Genomic DNA, 18,612 nt, shown 5'->3' with positions numbered 1-18,612 from the left:
TCTCACCAAGCCTGACCTAACTCTATCTTTTGCTGCGTATTGGACTGATGATGAACTCTTCGTATGGAACCACCCCCCGGAGAAGACCAACCATCCTGGTGGAACTAGCGTGTGTTTGGGGGGATTAGTGGGCGTTGGTGAGAGGTGAGTTGGAACGTGTGATTATAAAGGACTTAGAATGCTGATTCTGAAAAAAGATGCCGGACTCCCTTTCCCCTGCTCCTCTATCTGGAAAATAACTTAATACCTTGGAAGTTATTCAACCGACAATGATCGGAGGACTATGAGCTCGCGTGGAAGAAGGTGGAAGGGCTGGAGATCTCAGGCCAGAGGAAGGATGCTCCCTGGGTTTTCCTTTTATCTGGGCACCAGAAAGACCTGTGGTCAGAACCCCCCCTTCCCCAAGCACAGGTTAAAAGAAAACCTCAAAAAAGCCCATTTTCTCTGGCCAAGGGACTGGGAAAAGGGAGCCCAATGGAGCCTCTGTGAACAGCCCCAGCCTCACTCAACAACCGAGTCCCAGCAGGCAGTCCGATCTGTGAGCAGTGACTGTCCCAGCCTCTCCACAACTGGGTCCCCGGGGGGTCCACCTGCCCACAGATGCTGCCCACACCAGCGGGAGGGGTGAAGCCGTGTGCCTCCCTGCCCGCCACCCAGTATAGGGAGACCTGGACCCAGTGGCTTCTGTCCCTTCCTGCAGAGTGACCAGTGACCCAGGTGGCTCAGGGGACCACCTCTTGCCTCGACACACCACACCAGCAGGGACAGAGGGACAGAGCCCCACCAACACTGGAAGAATGGGGGCACCTGGGAGGCTCAGTGGTTGAGCATCTGCCTTTGGCTCAGGGCTTGCTCCCAGGGCCCCGGGATCGAGTCCCACGTCGGGCTCCCTGCATGGAGCCTGCTTCTCCCTCTGCCTGTGTCTCTGCCTCTCTCTGTGTCTTTAATGAATAAATAAATAAAATCTTAAAAAAAAAAAAAAAAAACACTGGAAGAATGAAGCACACCTGAATGACATGGCATGGGCTCAGGAAACCGGGCTGTCCTTGGAGCTGAAGCCCACAAAGCAGGCCAGAGCCTACACCTCAACCAAAGCAGATAATAATCTGCTAAAATAGATTTCGTTGCGATCAAGTCTCCTAATGTAATAACCAAAAAGTCCAGGATAAAGCACAAAATCATTAGATCATACATCACAATCGTACCAAGATCCAGGAAAACCACCGGAACCGGGCAAGGACAGTGAGTAGATGCCAGGACTTAGATGGACCTGATGCTGGAATGATCTGACAAGGGTTTGGAGGCAGCCGTCATAACTAGGCCTCATAAATCAGTGTCGCTTCAACAATCAATTACAAATCGTTGGCTTATGAAACATGAATAGTGAGAATCAGGGGCCAGGGTGTCCCCACTGGTTGTGTGGTCTTGGAAGGGTTCTAGGTTGTTGACCTGTTACTCTAGGATGCTGGTGACGGTTCTCTGCGCGCCGGGGGCTGTCCTACAGGATTTACCCACGTGGTCACAGGCCGTCCCCTCAGCCCCCCCCGGGCGGGGTGCCAGAGCGGTCCCCATTTCAGAGAGCCCCGAATGGAGGAGGGGGGTTCTTGTCTGAGATGCCAGCTATGTGGAGGGGGAGGAGGAGTGCATACACCCCACCCTCCTGGCATCAGGCTCCACAAACATTAGCGGCTACTATTTTATCTTTGTCTTTCAAGGATTTTAAGGGTTTGTGTAAAAACCCTCAGGACGGTGCTCATCACATCCAGACGTCCTCACTCCCTCTCTCTCCTTTCTGCCCTCGTCCTGCCTTCGGACCATGTGTCTACCTTTGCCAAGGGCTGGAGACACAGCAACGGATGAAGCTTGGAGGCATCCCCCAGGGCTGACCCCAATGGTCCCGGGCTCCCGGCTGCTCCCTCCAGACGTCCTGCCTGGATGGCAGCGTGGGAAGGAGCCCCGCAAGGCAGAGCCTTAGGGACAACAGTGGAGCAGTCCCAAGCCTGCCGCCGGGCCATTTCCTGCTGTGACTCCTCTGTACTGAGAGGGAAGGAGAGAGGCCTATGGCCAGTGGACCCCAGGGCACTTAGTGGCCGACCTCCTGCCCTAAAGGGGCAGGCAGGGCCAGGACAGTCAACCCGCCAAGGCCAGCTGCCACGGGAGCCCACACTCCTGCCCCTTGCGGCCTCGGCATCCCCACATTGGGGCCCTGGGACACATTTCTGCTCCCTGGCTTCTGAGCTCAGAGGGCACGGGCTAGCCTTCAGCAAAGGTGGAACGTGGATGGGGGTCCCCTGCAGCTCTGATGAGGGCCCCGTGCCGAGCCAATGAGATTTCCGTGCAATGTGGGCCACTGCATCTCCTCACACCCACCTCCCCCTCAGCCTCCCCTCACCCAATCGCCCAACTGGGGCCTGGCTGGGGCCTCAAAGGGTTTCCTTTTGCAGCCAACAAGCTTCCAGCCACTTTAACTCAAACGCATAATTAAAAGGCATCTTAATTAAAGGCAGAGATGCGGTTCCTGCTGGAGGTGCCCCACCCTCACACATCTGCCCCTTGGGTAGGGCTGACTGTGGCCCGGGGTGGCCCCCACCCCAGAGGAGCCCGGCCGGAGCAGAGAAGCCCTCGAATGCTCGCCCTCTGCTCTCTAGTCCTTCCCTGCGGACCCCCCGTCTGACTCCTCGGGACGCGGAGCCCCCAGCCTCACGCCCTTTTACCAGGAGACCCTCGTGACAAATCGTGCTTTATTGGTGCATCAGTGGCAACTGGGACCTGTGAGCCCAGAACGATATTAGGTGATCCTGCGCTTACTCCCTTCCCACTGTGTGATTCAATGTAAAACCAGACTGAGGTGTAGATAAGTTATGGGAATTTATTTTAATTTAAAGATTTTATTTATTTGAGAGAGTGAGAGCGCGAGAGCACGGGGTGGAGGCAGAGATCGAGGGAGAAGCAGACTCTGAGCTGAGCAGGGAGCCCGATGTGGGGCTCGATCCCAGGACCTTGAGATCATGACCTGAGCTGAAACCAGGAGTCCGAAGCTTAACCGCACCTGAGCCCCACCGGGCGCCCCTAAGTCAGGGAAATTTAGCACAGGGCCCCGCAGCCCAGAGTTTTGTATCCACGACAGTTACTTGAAAGCTTTTTTGTTGTTGTTATTTTTTGTTTTCAATATCCAATTAAAAAGAAATCTCATCTCCCGGTGCCCCTGTCTGGTTTGTGGGTGGTGCAAGCCTCCTGGTGCTGGGCCCCTTGGGGAGTCGCCTCCCAGCAGGGCTGTTATAGGGTTGCAACACCGACTATCTGACCCCAGGGTGCAGCTTAGGGAATCCTTGCACTTTCAGGGGAGGGGGTGGGAGCAGGGGGATGGGAGTTCTGGGATTTCCCCCCATCCCGGGTACTGGGTCGAGCTACCATCACAGCCCCAGACCTGCAGAGGCCGACCCACCGCTGCCCCCTTTTCCCACCCTCAGTTAGCAGCTACTGCTAGGAACCTCCAGCGACACCCTTTCTGGCCTGAGCCTCCAGCAGAAGCCCGGCCCCTGCCTCCCCCCGTGGCGCAGAGCCCCGAGGGGAGCCCATCTGGCCGCAGCTGTAGGGCAGAGGAGGACGGCGAGTGGGTGGCCCCGGGGGGCTGGCTGGGAGAAGGGGCCAGGCATTATTTCTAATTCTCAGGACGCAAAGGGGTGGGAGCCGGGCCTGCCATTTCCCAGGGAACAATGGGAAACTGGCTGTCTCTGCTGGCCTCTCTGTCGTGTCATGGGTTGTGTGGTTTCTGGCGCGGGGCCAGGCCGCCGTGGCTGTGGGAACATGCGTCCTGGGCTCCAGCGGTCGAGTGAGGGACCTGTAGCGAAGCTGCGGAGGGTCCCTTCTCCCTGCCCGTTCCCACCCAGCAGCTACCCCTGAGGGGCTTCCCTGCGGGGTGGGTGTCCCTCAGCCTCACGATCCACGGCGAGTCTGAGCCGGGGCAGCTCTGGGACCTCTGTCCTCACGCCCTGGGTTTTGCTGTCTGCTGTCGCCCAGCAGGACTTAGTAACCTGAGGGCTCCTCGCCCGAGAGCAGAGCCCACACCCCCTTACCCTGGCCTCTCGGGGCTCCGGGCTGGGCGCCCCACAGGCCTCCCTGGGCACCTGCTCCCTGCCGGCCAGGGTCTACGCAGGAAGCAGCCGGAGGGGTTGTCGCCCAGGCTCCCCCGGCGGAGGGGAGGGCAGTTAGGGGAGCCAGCAGGGGAGGCTGGGGAAGCCATTGCCACCTTGGGCCTTAAGGGGCACAGGGGTGGTTTCTAGAAGGAGGCTGGAAGAGAGCCCGGGCCCCGGCACCCTGAGCCAGGCGGCAGGCGGGGCCTCAGAAGATGTGGGCTGCGGGGGTCAGAGTCCGGGACCCTGGGGTGGGAGCAGCTCCGCAGGGGCGCACGGGGGTCCTGCGCAGGATCGCCCCACGTGTCCCTCGCAGCCCCAGCCCCGGGGGGTCCCCCGAGTGCCCTGGCCACCCGAGCGGCCTCTGGACAGAGGCTTCCCGTCCCCGTGCGTCTCACGGCCCCACCTGGCTTCCTGCCCAGCCGCGTGCCGGGGCCTCGAATGGCATCTGTGGGTGGTTGGCGCTCGGCCCAGGCTCGTGGGGGCAATAAATCAGGAGGGTCCTGGGCCTCGCTGGCAAGCCCGAGAGCACGGCAGCCTCTTCAGGAAGGAATATGTCCTTAGGCTGGGAGGGGGCGAGGGGCAACCCAAGAGCTGTCCCCAGGGCCCCGAAGTGCAGGGGGTAAAGCGCAGCCTCCGTGCCCAGGGCCCAGCTGATAGGCACGTGCTCCTGCTGCCCAACAAGTGACAGCCATGTGATGCTCGGTGGCTCCCAGCCCCCAAGCCTTTAAACCATGCACAGCCCTGTGTCTAGGGTCACTTCTAGGATCTCATTCAGTCCCCACAGCACGCTCGTGGGGTAGGCACTGCTGCAAACACCCCCATTTTATGGATCACAAAACTGAGGCTCAAGGGGTGGGGATGTCGGATAAGTGACTTCCCAAAGGCTGCTGGACGCTGCAGGCGGCCCGGGGGCTCCCAACCAGCTCTGTCTCAGAGCCGAGTGTGGCCTCCCTGCCTCCTGGCTGTGAGGCTGCTCCTGAAAGGCCGCCAGGCCACGGGCACCCGTGCTGTGGTCCTTGGGAAGTCGACGAGCCCCAGGTTGGTGGTGATTGGGCCAGGCCCCGGCTGGGGGGCCCCCTGGGGGGCACCAGAACTCGATGGCTGCCTCTCTAATACGCTCCCCTTGGAGATCCTCCTCCCAACCCCCCCACCACGGCCTGATCCGGGCCCCAGCTTCCCCACCTGGGATGGACCCCGAGAGATTCCCAGAGCTGCCTGCCTTTCTCAGCCCGGCAGCCACACACCTCACCTCTCTGCTAGGGAGCTTCTGATACACACACTTTTTTTTTTTAAAGGTGTTATTTATTGATTCATGAGAGACACAGAGTGAGGCAGAGACACAGGCAGGGGAGGCGGGCTCCATGCAGGGAGCCCAGTGTAGGACTCGATCCCGGGACCCCGGGATCACGGCCTGAGCCCAAGGCAGACCCAGGCGCCCCCTGGTATGCACATCTCCTCCCCCTTAGCCCTTCCCCGTTCACTAGGCCCCCGGGTCCCCCAGCTCCATGGCCTGGCCCCCCGGGGCTCCATCTGAGCCCTGCTTTGCGTCTTGTCCCTGCCACATGCTCAGACTCTGGCCCTGCAGTGCTGAGCCTTCAGAGCGGGGCTCCCCTGTGCATCAGGCTGGCGGCTCCCTTGGCCTTGGCATGTAGCAGGCGACCGCCCTTCAGGACTTGCGGAGGGAGAGCAGCACGCAGGTCTGACCCTGCGGTCTGTGCCCACTGGTGGCTCCTCCTGGAATGGAGGGAAGAGCCAGTGTCCCAAAGGGCACCTGCTGCAGGAGCCCGACGACTCTGCCCGCCTCTGTCCAGCGGCGTCTCCAGGCGCCGGGGACAGCTTCCTTCTGAGCCCACTCAGTCCTTTAAAGACAGGCTCTAGGGCCAGCTGGCACCTGGGCACACCCCGCTGCTTCCTGCTGTCCTCTGATGCCCTCCACTGGCCAGAGCCAGTTACTGAGGCTGACTCTGCAGGCCTGGAGTTCCCCAGGGATGGGATTGGGGTTGGGTTGGGGACTCAGGATCATGCCTCCTCAAGAAGAGTGACCACACACACCCAGCTCTTCCTACCGGCCCCACAGCATACCCCTATCTGCTTAATGTACCCATCTGCCCTGAGCTGGAGCCCACAGAGAAGTCTGTGCAACCCTCCCCACCCACCGCGAGGAGCGTGGGTGGCTGTAAGGCTGCCCATCTGGTCTCCATTAGCATCCGAGACACCTACCAGCACAGATTTCTCCTGAGCAGACCTAAGTGGCATGGTTTAGGACTTTAATGTTTATATTCTTTTGCTCAACGGCTTGCCACGTCTTTAGGTATCTGGTTTCAACTAGATGGTCTTTGCAATCCTTATAACGTCTATGCTTGATTTCACAGGCAGAATGATTTCAGACGTCTGGATGCTAGAGTCAGCAGTGGCTCTGCCAAAACATCCCCTGTGTAAAATCTGGAATGATGTGTGCCAGCCTGGGAAGCACTCCTCCCGGGAGAGCGCCCCAAGTCAGGTGGCAATAGACTGTCAGGTGAGTCCTTGTGTCCCTGCATAAAACTGAGTGCAGAGCCCTGATGGCGCAGCTGGGCCAGCTCTGTCCCCAGTGCTGCTCAGGTCTGGGCACATCCGCCCTCTCCCGCTGTCAGCTAGGGTGATCGGAAGCTTCCTGGTGGAGTGGAGTGGATTCCACAGGACCTAGAAAGGATGGCACAATGACATAGTCATGTCTCTCCTTTTAGATCTTAAGCGAAGCGTTTCTAATATTCTAACGTGTTGTTTAATTTGGTTCTTCTCCTTTGGTCTTATGAGTGTTGATCAAAGCTGACTCCCTGCTTCGCCTTTCTAAAGAGTTCCATCACTGTCTCTGTTGTTTTGCATTAAGAAGACTTCAGCTGGATGAGCTCCTCCCTCCCTCCTTATCCCGTCTCCATCCCCCCCACCCCTCCCGTCTCCCCCCTCCCCGTCCCTCCCCTCCCTGTCTATTTACTACCTGTATTAGTCTGCTTGGGCCGCTATAACAAAACACCATACGCCGGGTGGCTTAAACAACAGAATTTTATTTTCTCATAGTTTTGGAGGTCAGAAGTTCAAGACCAAGGTCTCCATCAGTTTGGTTCCTGGAGAGGACTTCCTTCCTGGCTTGCAGATGTTTCTCTTCTTGCTGTGTCCTCACATGGCCTTACCTCACTGTGTGTGTGTGTGTGTGTGTGTGTGTGTGTCTGAGATCTGTGGTCTCTCTTTTCTTTGTATAGGGACAACGATCCTATTAGATCAGAGGCCCACCCTGATGACCTTACTAAAAAATATAGACCTCCTTATAAGTCCAATATCCAATATGGTCACAATGTGGGGGGTTAGCATATGAATTTTGCAGGGGGCATAGTTCACAGCACTACTCATATGTATGAGGTAAGAATAAGACACAGCATTCCCCAGCTCTCCAGGTTAAGATGCCTAAACTGCAGTTGTCAGCTGACACAGGCGGTTTCATCATACGAGAACTGGAAATTTTAGTGAGTGGTTGGTTTGTAAGAATCTAGACACACAGTGAAAGCAATATGGCACCAACCAAGGGCAGCCAGCTGAAAGTCAACTCTGGGACCCCCTCTTGGTTTGTGTCCCCTAAATATATATTTTTTATTTTTTATTTATTTATGATAGTCACAGAGAGAGAGAGAGAGGCAGAGACATAGGCAGAGGGAGAAGCAGGCTCCATGCACCGGGAGCCCGACATGGGATTCGATCCCAGGTCTCCAGGATCGCGCCCTGGGCCAAAGGCAGGCGCCAAACCGCTACGCCACCCAGGGATGGTTTGTGTCCCCTAGAAGCAGACCCTGAGTGCATTTGATGCAAATAATTTATTTTTGGAGGCCACCCTAAAAAGCACCTGCAGGGGAGTGGGAAACATAAGACAGTGTATGGTCAAGTTGGTTACCACTATGGGCAAGAGGAGCCCATGCCTGCTGGGGGTCAGGGAGGTAAGGGAGAACAGGCCTTAGAGTTATCCTAGCCTTGGGTGAGGAAGCTGGGATTTTATCCAACAACTCTCTGTTGTTGTTTGAGGCTCCTCTTTTCAGGAAATATGCCTCAGGCACAGAGTCTTGGGGTTACCAGTAACCTACCTCCATTAATGGCTCCTTGTTCACGTAAATGTGGCACTGAACACCCCTCTGCTGTAATTTCCTCATGTACCTTGTGTCCTGGGGTTGGTCTAGTCCACTGGCAGGGCTAAAACTTCCTGCCCTGTGACTAAAGCCCTACCCCACTGCCACCCTGTGGGAAGTGAGCCTTTCTGCTCAAGGATTGGACCCGTTGCAATGGCTGGGCTCAGGACCATCTTTGCTACTTTCTTGACTCTCACTTGTGTCTCATCTTTTAGAGGGACCTTCAGAGCATGTGAGAGAAGATTAACAGAAATTTAGTTCATATTACTGTTTTTTTTTTAAAGAATGGGCTATGATGTTAGGGTCATAATGTAACTACAGCAATCGAGACTAGATGGAATTGGCAGAGGGATAGACACATAGATCAATAGAACAAAATAGAGAACCCAGAAATAGAGCTACACAAATATGCCCAATTGATATTTGCCAAAGGTGTGAGAGCAGCCCAACGAAGGCAGGATAGTCTTCAACAAATGGTGTGAAAACAAGTGGACATCCGGAGGCAAAGAGATGAACCTTAACCTAAATCTCATACATTACACAATACTCAACTCAAAATGGATGACAGACTTAAATGTAAAATATAAAACCACTACATTTTTGTGAAAAAAAAGTTTAAATCAGAGCGAGGTGAAGCATTAGTTGTTTGACCTGACATCAAAAGAAAAAATGGACAAATGGGATAAATGGGACTGCATCAAAACTAAAAACTCTTACTCTGTGAAACATTCTATTAAGAGAAGGAAAAGAGGGACACCTGGGTGGCTCAGCAGTTGAGTATCTGCCTTTGGCTCAGGGTGTGATCCTGGTCCCAGGATCGAGTCTCACATCAGGCTCCTTGTGAGGAGTCTGCTTCTCCCTCTGTCTGTGTCTCTGCCTCTCTCTCTCTCTCTGTGTGTGTCTCTCACTAATAAATAAATAGAATCTTACAAAAAAAGAAAAGAGAAGGAAAAGAAAAGCAATCCACTGGGGGAACATACTCGCAACAAAGGATTAGTATCTAGAGTATATAAAGAACTTTTAAAAACTCAACAGTGAAAAAAAATTTTTTTTAAATCCAAACAATCCAATTAGAAAATGGGCTAAAGATATAAACAGACATTTCACCAAAGAGAGTAAATGAGCACATGAAAATGTTCTTGGCATCTTAGTCATGGGGCAAATGTAAAAGAAAACCACAATGAGATATCATTGCCTGTGAGAATGGCTAAAACAAAGAATTGTGATAACACCAAATGCTGGCAAGGATGAGTCACCTACACTTTCTGGTAGAAGTGTAAGATGGTACAGCTCCTCTGGAAAAGAATATAGCAATTTCCTGGAAGGCTCAATGTGCCCTTTCTAAATGGCCCTACAATTGCTCTGTTGGGCATTTCTTCCAGAAATTTGAAAACTTGTGTTCGCACAAAAATCTGTCTACAAATGTTCATAGAAGCTTTATTTGTATTAGTCCTAAACTGAGAACAACTTCTTGTCCTTCAGGGGGTGAGAGGTTAAACCAAATCATGTATCTGTATCTTGAAATACTTCCCAGCGGAAAAAAGGTACAAACTGTTGAAACATGTTAACAAGTGGGGATGGGTCTCAAGGGAATTATGCTGCATGAAAAATGTCTCCATAGACGACAAATTGCATGATTCCATTTAAATAGCGTTGTTGAAGTGACAAATTTATCGAGGTGGAAGACAGATGAGTGATTGTCCAGGATCTGGAGGGGAATAGGGAGAGGCTGTGGCTATAAAAGGGATCCTGTTTTGGAGCTGGCCTATCTCCATTGCGGTGGTGGTGGTGGGGGGGGGGGGGTCACATGAATCTATACATGTGATAAAACTGCACAGAAGTAAACACAAGCACATGCACAGACATGAGTAGGTACATAATTGGTAAATCAGAATAAGGTGGATAAAGTGTATCAAGGTCAGTTTCTTGGCTCTAATAGGGTTCTATGGTTATGCAAGATGCTGCCTTTGATGGAAGTGGGGTAAAGGACATTTGGGTCTTTTTGTATTATTTCTTACAACTACATGTGAGTCTACAATTACCCTTACGCAAAAGTAAAAAATTTTAAAAATGAATGAGTTGAAGAGAAATGAAAACTGGTAACAACAGTGCATAGTGTCATTGCCCGCAACTGGGAATAATGCAAATATCTGTCAACAGGTGACTGGGTAAACACAATGTGATGATTCATAAATGGAATACTAACTGATCCTCGATAAAAAGTGACAAGCTGACGGTACTCACAGCAACTTGAGTGAATCTCATAGCCGTTATATTGAGTGAAGGAAGCCAGACACAAAAGCATGCAGTATGGAGGGAGTAAGCTTCCGTTTATAGGAAACTCTGGAATAGAGAAATTAAATTTAGTTTGAGTATGTAGCTGTCTGGTGCTGAACGGGGGGCCCTTTTGGGGGCAATGGAGATGTTCTATATCGTCATTGAGATGGTGGCTGCAAGGCTGCAAGGCTGCGCTTGTTGTAATTCATCAAGCTGTATACTTCATATACATAGGTATAAACATTTATCAAAAATCATTGAAATGTACATTTAAATGAGTGCATTTTATTAGATGTAAATTATATCTGATTAAAAAAGGGTTTCTTAGGGCACCTGGGTGGCTCAGTGGTTGAGCGTCTGCCTCTGGCTCAGGTCATGATCCTGGGGTCCCGGGATCGAGTCCCACATTGGACTCCTTGCAGAGAGCCTGCTGCTCCCTCTGCCTGTGTCTCTGCCTCTCTCTCTCTCTGTTTCTCATGAATAAATAAATAAAATCTTTTAAGGAAAAAGGGGTTTCCTAAACGTGAATAGGAGGTTTTGGGCCTAATGGCTAGAACTGGTTACAAATGTCTTTTTATTTTATTTTAATTTTATTTCTTATTTTTTTTTCATTTTTAATGTACTATTTTATTTTTTATTTTTTTAATAATAATTTTATTTTTTATTGGTGTTCAATTTGCCAACATACAGAATAACACCCAGTGCTCATCCCGTCAAGTGCCCCCCTCAGGGCCCGTCACCCATTCACCCCCACCCTCCCACCCTCCTCCCCTTCCAGCACCCCTAATTCTTAGAGGGTCGGAAGGGCAGAGGCAGAGGGAGAGATGGAGAGAAAGAATCTTAAGCAGGCTCCACACCCAGCATGGAGCCCAACACAGGGCTCGATCTCACAACCCTGAGATCAAGACCTGAGCCAAAATCAAGAGTTGGATGATTACCCAATTGAGCCACCCAGGCGCCCCTAGACAGCAATTTTACAGCATAGTTTCCCATGTTCCAGTTGACAACTGGATGAGATTTATTTCTTAAAAACAATTCTCTGCATTTAACTCATTCCAGCTGGGCCCTAACCATCCCATCCACTCTGACCCATGTGATTAATCACTTATTTAAAGGTGTCCATGGAGGGGATGTCTGGCTGGCTCAGTTGGTAGAGCATGCAACTCTTGATCTCAGGGTCATGAGTCTGAGCCCCATGTTGGGTGTGGAGATTACTTAAAAATCAAATATTTAAAAAAATAATACAGGTGTCCATGGAGGAGAAACTTTGGCGCTGGGCATATATGCATCAATTTTTTGAGATTAGACTCCATTCTTGTTTACTTCTCAATTCAAGCAGGGTTCCTTCGAGTTGAAATTAAGATATAATTTAGACATTTTTTACTAAAGAGTAACTTGCTGTTGCAGATATGGAGGTGTATCACTTGGCTCTCCCTTCAAGGAAGAACTTGCTGGAAAGCTGGAGGAGTGAGTTTTGGGGGAAGTCTCTGGCTTTGACATCTTTAGGACCCATTCTGAGGTATGTATGGGTCGAGGCTGCTCTTGTCAGTAGCTCCTGACAGGTTCTGGGCACAGTGGGAGATTCGAGCCTGGCCCTTTCCACCCCATGTAGGACCATCAGGGCTGGTTCACCTGCTCCAGCACAGCCGTCATCTGAGGCTCTCTCCACGCTGTCCTCCCCGATGCTGGCTGGTGTCAGACTGCCCCCATCATGCTGGGTCAGAGTTTGTCTCCTCCTTTACAGCTCCCTCCCCTCCTTCTTTTACAGGTATTGTCCACAATAAGCATCTCGCATCATGGCCTATGCCCTCAGAAGACCGGAGGTCACAAACTTGCTGACGTCTTATTTCAGCCAGGTTCCAATCAAGACAACAGAATCCATGCTGGTTATTTCAGCTAGAGGACACCGTGCAGGAAAGTGGAAAGAGATAACAGGTGGAATTCAGAATAAGGCAGGCAGACATGAGCAAGGGTAGACAGTCACTTTCCCCTTGAGGCCTACAGAGACAAAGGGAGGAGGGGAGGTGTTGCTGGAGCCCCAGGGTCTCGGGCTACCTGGTATATGCTGCAGTGGTTGCAGGCCTGTCAGGTCGGAGCTGGGACCCCAGAGGGATGACTAGCAGGTCCCTTGTAGTCAAGCTGGGGGTTGCTTCAAACAGAGAGAGACCGAAGTAGAAATGCCCGAATTTCTCTCCTGCCTGTGCGCCTCTCCAGTGTCCACCTGGACCCACAAACTAGAGGACATCAGATCCTGCGGTCTCTACTTCTCTTCAGTACAGAGGAGAAGAAGGAAAAGTGGGGAGATGAATGTGAAGGGAACCAGGACAACTTCCAAAACCTCATCCCTGCCAATTTGCCAGGAAGCTCATCTTGAGTCTCGTAGATGGTGGCTGGAGGGATGGACAGATGGATCCGTGCGTGATGAAGCTCCTGCGGTGAACAGTAACAGCAGAATGTGGGTGGTAGAGATATGGACATTCCCTGTAAGATTTTTTCACCTTTGCTCTACGTCTGAACATTTTTGTAATGATGTATTGTTAAAAAGAGAGAGAGAGAGAGAGACCCTCTTTAAACACCATTTTCATCTTTGAGGGAGAAGAAGCAGGTAGCTTTCTGGGTTCACCATTTCTCCCTGAGCGTGGTTACGCAGCCTTGTCTTTCTCTGCACCGAGAGGAGAGAGAGGAGTGGTGTGCCCCCCGTGCTGTGCGTTCGGGTCTCTGTTGCACGTCAGTGGGGTCAGAGGCTGCAAGCCTAGGGGTGCACATCAGTCCGTGACATGCTAGGTTTGGCTCGCCCATTGATTTGCAGCTTTTGAGTTAGTTACTTGCATTTAAAAATCTGAAAAATTGTTCGTAAAAATCCAAAATGTCTCCAACCTCTCTTTGAAAGCAGAGGTCTGACAGGACAGGGCCTGCACGTCCCCCCTGTGGCGGCTGGATGGATGGTGTCCCCTCTGGTCTGCCACCACCTCCTCTGCTTCCTCAGGGGTCACACCTGACTCACTGTACTCAGGTTTCCTGTCTCATCCCTGAAAACCTTTGCATTTAGGACACAGGACTCATTAGAACACTTCTATTTATTTTTTAAAAAGGCTTTGTTTATTTGAGAGAGGGAGAGAGAGAGAGAGAAAGAGCGCATGAGTGGGGTAGGGACAGAGGAGAGGGAGAAGCAGACTCCCTGCTGAGCGAGGAGCCCAACGTGGGGCTTGATCCCAGGACCCTGAGATCATGACCTGAGCCCAAGGCAGCTGGTGAAAACTGACTGAGCCACTCCGGTGACCCAGAACGCTTTTATTTATAATGAGCTCTCTACGACTCCCTCTTTCAGGCCACGTTCCTTAAACCGCGCTAATCCTCGAAGCTCCTTTGTTTTTTGTTTTTTGTTTTTTTTTTTTCTCGAAGCTCCTTTGTGACCTGCTCTATATCCAGGTGCCACCTCCATTTGCTTGAAACTTTCAAATGGGCTCTTTTAAAGTGAAGGCCTCTTTTATATGTTTCCTAGGCAGTAATCTCCATAAAACCAACAGTTTGGTGAACTCAGCAGGGTCTTTCCTAACGCAAAATAAAACACGGATCATGTCTTGCACTCGGTGGCACATGTGCTTCATTCCAGGCAATGCTGATCGGATTGTGCTAAGGCAGATTGCCAGAAAGACTGATCCTGCATCATTTGCTCCTCAGCAGCGCTTCCCTGAATTACACTGTACCCATCCCAGGCCAGGCCATTGGTTCTCTGTGGGCCCAGGTCATCTTAGATGTGAATCTGAAACCCAGAGGATGTGGCATGGCCTTTGAAGTCCTTTCCTCTCTAAGGGCTGCCTGGTGCTTGCACTTCCTGAGTTCTGCTTCTTTCCTTATTTTTTTTGAAAGATATTATTAATTTATTTGAGAAGGAGCGAGAGAGAGCGATAGAGAGAGAGAGCACTAGATGGATGAGGGGCAGAGGGAGAAGCAGACTCCTCGATGAACAGGGAGCCCAACATGGGGCTCGATCCCGAGACCCTGAGATCATGACTTGAGCTGAAGGCAGATGCCTGTCCAATTGAGCCATCCAGGCGCCCCCGAGTCCTGCTTCTCTAGTGTTTGGATTTCAGTACATCTTCAGTTTGCGTAAGTTCATCCAGGTTCATCCAGAAGAACTCTGACCAGTTCAAACTGCAAGTCCTTCATCAGGGTTGGGCTGTGTGGTGTGAGGTAGGATCGTGGTGGAGAGGTCGACAGGGGCTGGGCTAGGAGGGTTTGCAATGCCACGCTAAGGATTTGTCCAGGTCACTATTGGACTATCACTGATTTCCCTCTCAGTTAATCTAATAGCTTGTAGAGACTGTCATGTCATTCCAACATAGCTGGAAATAGTGATAATAACATCAACAGCAAGAACACCACCCACATTTCCTGAGCTCTCACCAGGAGCCCAGAGCACTCATGATTCGATTTAATGGTCACAAGAACTCTGTGAGGGAGCTACTACGACTTTGGCCACTTTACAGATGAGGAACGTGACATTCAGAGAGGTTAAGTAACATGACTAATGCCCCACAGCTGGTTGACGATGGAGCCAGTGATCCAAGCCAGGTCCATTCGACACCCATGTCCACACTCTTGACTTGCTGCTCGCAGGCATTTGATGCTGAGTCATTTCCTGTTCATTTGGTGAGTTAATCCCAGTCCCTTCCACCTTCACTTATAGGTCAAGTGGTCTTGTTGTTCTTGGATTTCTATCTGGTTTCTCCACCTTTGTGCTAATATGGCACCCTGAATTGGGCACAGTGTGTGAGAAGGCTCCACACATCAACTTGCCCAATGCGGCCAATTCTGCCTCCCACAATGATGCTGTGTGTTCTCCTTAACTAGGTGGGAACCAGCAGGGTCACACCAGTGGCCTCCACCCTTGAGAGGAATGAGTTCCTCTCTATTCTGGCCAACACCACAAGATGCTCTGGAAAGAGGACAGCAGGCTGGTGTCCTGATGTTCCTCAGCCCTTGTCTTCTGTGGCTTAGTCATGCCCACTGAGTCCTAGAGCCCCGAGGCCCATGCATGCTGTGGTCTCCACACCCAGCCAGGAGCAAGCAGGAAGCTGGGCAGGTCACACTGCCCTCAAGCAGAGGCTGTCCCGGTTTACACACCCACCCACAGTGAATGGGAGTCTTGCTTGTGCTCACCAGCATAAGGACCATCCTTAGAGGAAACAGATGATGGGGCAGGGGCCACTGGGGCTGACCAAATACTCACCCAGTCCTCTCTATTCGCGAGCTTTCCTTACAGTCAGGACCTATGTTGGGGTCATAGGACTAGTTCTGGCCGATGAACAGAGACATTTAAAAATCACTGTACTTTCTCTAGCTCTCTCTCTTCCTCTTATCCTCTGCCATGCTGACCTTGGAGACCACACATGGCAAATGATGCTAGCTAGACATGCTGAGGACTGAGGCCTGAATGGATGTGGTTGCTAATCTTTGAAGGTGGCCCCAGTGAGCCACTCCGCCTAGTGTCCACACCTGTTTTAGTCTGTTTGAGTTACTATAACCAAATACCCAAGTCTGGGTGGCTTATAAATGACAGACAGTATATTTCTCACAGTTCTGGAGGCTGGAAAGTCAAATACCAATGTGCTGACAGATTTAGTGTTTGATGAGAGCTTCCTGCTTCATAGACTGCATCTTGTATACATGTGTCTCCCCGTGGTAGAATGGGTGACAAAGCTCTCTGGGGACCTGAGAGGAAGGCCTTGGACTCAAGCCAGTGGCAATGGTAAGGGGAAAGAAAGAATGGTTTTGATCTTTATACATTTACTCATTGGTCCATCTTTTTGTCGTCCATCCACCCACCCACCAGTCTACTCATCAATCCCACCCATCCACTTGTCCACCTACCTATTTATCCATCCATCAATCCATCCATCCACCTTTTCCCATCTATCCATCCATCCATCTATCCACCCAATCATCTGCCTGTCCATCCAACCATCCATCCATCCATCCATCCATCCATCCATCCATCCATCCATTCATGCATCTGTTCATCCATCCATCCATCCATCCATCCATCCATCCATCCATCCATCCATCCATCCAATCCTTGTTAAAGCTTGCCATGGGCCATGCCTGGGCTGGGGGTCATTTTAGGGTAAAACAGATATGGTCTTGCCCTTTGTTGGGAGCACTCAGTGAATTCCCTCAAACCCTGAAATGCTCAGATTTCATAGTCAGGTTCTCTTTTGCACAGCGCAGCTTCTCCCTCAAGCTCTTGTTTGGGGCCATGTTCCGTAACTTGTACTCTACATCCTCTCTGCCACTTCCCTGTCCCAATAGCAACAATGGAAGGTGGGAACTGTTCAGAGGTGAGGTGATCAGGGCTGAGAGAGGTTACAAATCTTGCCAGAGCACAAGGGGTGCTGGCATTCACACCAGAAGCCAAAGGCCACCAAATCTTAGTGCCTCTGCCCACACTCCACCGGGCCTTCCCCAATTCCGCTCTGGACACAGGATTTATCTTCTCACAGAGGCAACGCAGAGGCGATGCTGCAGGGAAGTGGAGATGTGAAGGCAGTAACATGCTTCCATCACTATCAGAGGAAGAGACGGCCGTGGGTTGGCTTTATGACCAAGGGACATAGTTTCTATGGGAAAGTACATGTCAAGCTCCAAACAAGTGACTTGGTAACACAGGGACTTGACCTGTGTACACACCAGGGGCCATCTGTAACTGTAAAGATTGTTTATTTTGAATGTGTACCTAACTGGACTTTCCTTTCCTCAGTCTCTTGTGTTTTGTTATGTTGTGCAAAGACCCTGTTCTAGTTAATTGGCAAAAGACACACTGTCCCTTAGCAGAGTATACATTTTCGTAAATACCCCCTAGAGATTTATTTCTTCACTATGGAAAATGTAATTCTGTTTTCCTAAGTGACGGGATGTGTTTATGCAGGGACTCCGAGTGGGCTCCGGGCCTGGCCAGATGGTTCTGGCTGTACTCTGTGTAACATGAGCACTGGAGCCCTAAGGCCTTCCTTGAGCCGCGTGACTCTCGGGGGAGCGGGGTCTGGGAGGCTGTGTGTCTGCAAGGCCTGCACACACCGAGCTCTACCTACAGGACGCCCAGTTCTGCTCCCTGGGCACCTTTGGTGGCATTTAGGGCAGGGGAGGGCTTGCTGGAACTGCGGTTTGGCCCTCCCTGCCAAGTGTGAGTCATGCCTATTTTCAGCTGCCTCACTCACCCAGGTGGGTGCTAACTGCCTTCTGCATTCGGCATCTCTGTTTCCTTTGTCGGTGGCGAGGCGAGCTGAGCACTTGGCATTTTCCAGCAGATACTTGTGCACATGTGACTCTTAGCAGGGCTGGCAATGGGCGGCGGAAGGAAAATTAGCCATTTTGGGAACTGGTGACATTATGACAGTGACATTTGTTGAGTAGCTTTATGGGCTCCGAAACCAATGGGCTGGAGCAGGGATGGCGAGTAGCAAGGCCCTTGCTGCGTTCTCCACTGATCCTACCAGTGGCAGACATGACTAAGTGATCATGATGCTGTCTTGCTGGGCTTGTACAGCCTCCAAAAGGGACCTCAATCAATTAGCAATGTCTGTCTCCGAGGGCGCAGGGTGGGAAGCAGCGCACTACTCTTTGCCATCTGAATTGGAGGGTGTTGGTATATAATTTAGTTATTTTCTAGAATTTACTTATATTTGCTTTATGGAAAACAGCTTGTCAGTACGTACAGAGCATCATTTTGGAGGTTGCACAGAAGCAGACCCCGAGATGGGAATGTGGCTGCAAGTCATGTTTCTGGGAGGTGGTCCAGGAGGCAGGGAGACAGGGCATGCGGTCACCCTGATTATCCCCGTGGGACCATGCTGGATGTCCCCAGAATTGTCCCTCTCTAGAGGCGAGGAGGTGAGGACTTTCTTCTGCTTCTTCAGCAAGCAGGTCATTGATTGAGGGCTGCTGGCAGACCGCTGGCGCCGGCACTCTTGTCCTGCACGCTGGGGGCTGTGCACGCTCTTGTGTCCAGAGAGAGCCCTCTCCCCACCTCGAGGTGCCCTCCCTGCCCC

The sequence above is a fragment of the Canis lupus genome, chromosome 24 (assembly GCF_048164855.1).
Source record: "Canis lupus baileyi chromosome 24, mCanLup2.hap1, whole genome shotgun sequence".
NCBI classification, from domain to species: domain Eukaryota; kingdom Metazoa; phylum Chordata; class Mammalia; order Carnivora; family Canidae; genus Canis; species Canis lupus.
This window is presented reverse-complemented; position numbering follows the sequence as displayed.